Source organism: Sorex araneus, chromosome 2 (genome assembly GCF_027595985.1).
Source record: "Sorex araneus isolate mSorAra2 chromosome 2, mSorAra2.pri, whole genome shotgun sequence".
NCBI lineage: Eukaryota > Metazoa > Chordata > Mammalia > Eulipotyphla > Soricidae > Sorex > Sorex araneus.
Window position 1 is genome coordinate 175547963 of NC_073303.1, and position 4631 is coordinate 175552593.

Below are 4631 nucleotides of genomic sequence, written 5' to 3' on the forward strand. Positions count from 1 at the left end.
CTAAGCAGTCATTATGAAATAATCTTAATGCCAAAAATGATTCAGGTTCAGATCTTAAACCCTTAATACTTCTGTATTGCACTATATATGTGTGTATATATATATGTACATATATATATATACACATATATGTTTGTGTGTATTTTTGTAAAATCTCTTACATATAATGTGTCACTTACATATAGGTGATGTATTATGTACAATCACTTTGTACAACCACAATATATTATATACATTGTTTCAAATCACATTTTGGTGGGGTGAGGGGCAGAGGACAGGGACCATGATTCGACCCCAAATGCACCAAGGGGACTTTTGGGTCTCTGTGGGCAGGAGGGTGGTGCCTGCCAGAACTGCAACATGTAATATATAAAATTACTATACTATAGTATTTAGATATAATATAGATTTACATGTTATATAGAACCACCGTACCAAGTTGCAGCCTCTGTGCTACACAGGTGAGTGTGTTTAACCCTCAGAGACCAAGTCCACGGTCATGGCCTCTGGAGTGCTTCAGGTGGGTCCTGAGATAGCTTTACTCACTGCTTCACCCCTACGCAGGAGGAACTTGAGGATGTTATACCTAGCCCATATCCAGGGAGAGACGCTCAAGACTTGCCAGCCAGTTCAGTTGGCATCTTACTAAAAGGCCGCCCAGAGGGTGTCAAGGCAGCTGAGCTTGGGATTGTCCTCATCTTGTCTGTATGAGGAGAGGGAAATAAAATCACTTCTGCCATCACAGGCATTGGAGGTGCCAGCATGGCCTTGAGCTCTCAGAGCAGGAAGCAAAGGGCTTGAAGGTCTGGCAGTCAAGACTCTCACAGAGCAGGGCTGGAGCACCCACAGATGCGAACTCACAGAGACCCCGAGCCTCAGCTCCTGGGGTTGACTAGTCAATTGCTGGAAGTGTAAATCTTCATGACTACCAGCTGCTCATTAAAATCCCCAAGGCAAGGGGAGGAGGGGAGTGGGCAGCAATTGAGACAAGACACTGGTTTAGGCTCCTGAAACCAGTTCAGTCCCCAGCAACCTCCCCCCCCCCACCCAACCCCCATAATTCTTGAGTACATACCCAAAAAACTGTTGAAAAAAAAATATAGATGTGTTGGGGCTGGAGCAATAGCACAGCGGGTATGGTGTTTGCCTTGCATGTGGCCGACCCAGGTTCGAATCCCAGCATCCCATATGCCATATGGTCCCCTGAGCACAGCCAGGAGTAATTCCTGACTGTAGAACCAGGAGTAACCCCTTTGCATCGCCGGGTGTGACCCAAAAAACCATATATATATATATGTATATATATGCATATATATGTATATATACACATATATATAAATGTGTCAATATTCCACACAATAAGTTTGAATATTTCACACAAGAAAATGGATAGAGAAGTTCACACAGAAATAACAATTACATAGAAATAAATATATTACAGAACTTGAAAGACCTCAGGGACACAAAACCAAGCTTTAGTATTGGAACATGGAAATTGTCTGGGCATGCACCTTCCCCAGATGAAGAAGCACTGTAGCACTGTCGTCCTGTTGTTCATTGATTTGCTCAAGTGGGCATCAGTAACGTCTCCATTGTGAGACGTGTTGTTATTGTTTTTGGCATATGGAATATGCCATGGGTTGCTTGCTAAGGCTCTGCTATGCAGGCGGGATGCTCTTGGTAGCTTGCTGGGCTCTCAGAGAGGGATGGAGGAATTGAACCCAGTTTGGCCATGTGGAAGGCAAACGCTCTACCAACTGTGCTATCACTTCTCGGTCTTTTGGCTAAGATCAAGTGTAGTATCTGTTCTTATCCGTTTAATATCTGATGCCCCAGATGAAAAAATAACAAATAATTTAATAGTTTAAATTTCTTTCTCCCCTTCATCCTCTCCCATTTTCCTAAAACACACACACACACACACACACACACACACAAATACACACAGACATGAGCTTTTCATCACTCAGGGGATTCTCTAAAAAAATGGTAATGATTTGCAGGTGTAATATTTCACAATATGTACTTTTTGTCCGCTTCCAAGTTAATCTTCTCACCACTGAAAAAAAAATCAAAATGAACAAGAAAACAACACACAGATAAACTAGTCTCAATCCAGACACTACTTTTGGGTGGGGATTCATCCCCATTGACATTACTGCTCCCCTTCCCATCCCACAATATGTGCATTTGTGTGTGGGCTGGTAGGTATTTCATCCCATTCTCCAGAGATTCCAAAAATGAAGCTTAAGTGGGAAGGAGGAAGAAAGAAGGATGCAGGCTATGAGAGAAGAATCCTCATGATCACCTTTACCACTTTATTTCAGAAAGGCTTTAGTGGGGTGATGATGGCTTACCTGGTGGTCCTATGTCTTAGTTACATGAAGAGGGTGAAAATATCCCTAAGGTGTCAAAACGTTTGGAAAATTTCTGTTAGGTATCAATCATGTATTTCTGTGCTAATCCTCAAAATCTTACTCACATAGATTTTAGTTTTCATTCCGTTACAATGTTAAGCCTTTTTTTTTTTTTTTTTGCTTTCTGAGTCACACCTGGTGATGCACAGGGGTTACTCCTGGCTCATACACTCAGGAATTACCCCTGGCGGTGCTCAGGGGACCATATGGGATGCTGGGAATCGAACCAGGGTCGGTCGCGTGCAAGGCAAATGCCCTACCCACTGTTGTTAAGCCTTTTTTTTTCTCCAAATATTCTTTCATACTTTGGTTCTCTCCCTCTTCTTCTTTCAGAGTGTTCGATGCCTGTTCTACATCTGGTAAGAGGTGTTCCACACTTTTCAGTTTACTTTGGCTTGGCTCTTTTGAATGCAGTGAGTTTGGGGAATAACTTGCTGCTTGCTACAAAAGAAACACATGTTATCTCTAAGAGTTTCTTGCTAGCAACTTGTTTAAGAGCTCATGGGTGATGTGGCCACAGTGAGTTTCATTGAAGCTTTCTGCATCCTTTTCTTTCTGCCCCCTTTTACCTCACAGGTCATCCAATCAGAATATCTGTCCCTCTGTCTGATAAAGGCATCTGAGACATAGAAGCAGAGTCACTATCTCCAATAAAACTAAAATGGTAGAGCTGTGATCATGGGGGAAATGAGAAACATTCTGCCACCCCTGGCTGTATGTAGATATAATATTCTGTCCATAATGTGTGCAAGATCCAGTGGTGAATTCTTTGACAGCACAGTGGGTAGGGTGTTTGCCTTGCACGCAGCCAATCCAGGTTCGATTCCTCTGCCCCTTTGGAGAGCCAGGCAAGCTACCAAGAGTATCTCCACAGCATGGCAGAGCCTGGCAAGCTACCCATGACATATTCAATACGCCAAAAACAGTAACAACAAGTTTCACCAGTGGAGACATTACTGGTGCTCGCTTGAGCAAATCGATGAGCAACAGGATGACAGTGATACAGTGATATAAACATTTGATTTTATTGATCAAGCTGGAAATCGTAAGAAAAGGAAAGCTGGAAATCATAAGAAAAGGAAGCAGGTGCTTTGGAGTGATCTGACAAGTACACAGTGAAAATTCTAGATTTGGGAATTCTTAAGAAGCAAAGGTGTTCAAAATTTGCTATTAGTTCTGGTAAGATGATAGATAGGTGGAGAAATGTTATAATAATAATAAAAGAAGATAAATATCTAAGGTGTAAGAGGAGATAATAAAGTGAAAAATGTGAATAAACTGGAGGCAACATACCAGATTAACCACTCAGTCAGGCTTTCTTGGCCGGAGGCAACTGCAGAGATACTACAGACTATCAAAGACAGGATTTTCTGCAGGAGCGCTCAGTACTCCGGACCTAGTCAGAGAATGTGAGCGAGAGAAAAGGCAGCTACAGCATTGCTCCTGTTACGGGATGTTTAAATTCAGAACTGAACAGATCCCCACATTCCCAATTATATATCCTAGGTGTTTCTAGGCTATACCATTGAAGTTTGTGTAATTACGCCTCACAATATTCACATAATAAAACCAACCATCTAATGGTTCATTTCAGAAAATATTCCCCATTGTTAACTAATATGTAAATGTAGCTGGAATTCCTTTCTGTGCATTCAGTATAAAGCACCAGAAAATAAGCCCAGACAATATAAATACTAATTGGATTACTGAATGTAAGAGAGGAAACAGAATAATTCTTGCCCACCTCACAGTATCTTGACATCCACATCCTTACCAGATACTTCTTCAAGAGCGAGCTATTTGAAAGGACAATCAAAGTCCTCAATATTCAAATCTAAAGTCACCAATGCTTTCTGTTCTTAAAATCTTTAGCATTTAGTGGCTTGAAAAGGCTATGATTTTAAGAATAAAAAGGAAATTAAGGACAGCATCCCAGATTCTGAGGAAGTAATGAAAGAATCAAACATCCATTCTTTGCCTTAAAGCCTGAAATAATAGTTGTTTTAAAAACAAAAGTAACTATGGAGACCAGATTGAATCTTGACAATTCCCTGAGCAGACAAAGCCAGTTTACTCAAACAAAGGAAGCCTAGTTTAGCTTATTTTACAAGACTAACCTGACCTGGGTCATTGTTTGTTTATGCCTATGGAAATCCTACTCAAAACTTAAATTGACCACAGGAGAGATAGCACAGCCAGTAGGGTGCTTGCTTT

The 4631-nt window shown here is 41.2% G+C and overlaps 1 pseudogene; it reads left to right on the plus strand.

Moving 5' to 3' along the window:
- The first annotated feature begins 1764 nt into the window (after window positions 1–1764).
- LOC129402674 (U2 spliceosomal RNA) lies at window positions 1765–1892 on the plus strand (annotated as a pseudogene).
- Window positions 1893–4631: the final 2739 nt, after the last annotated feature.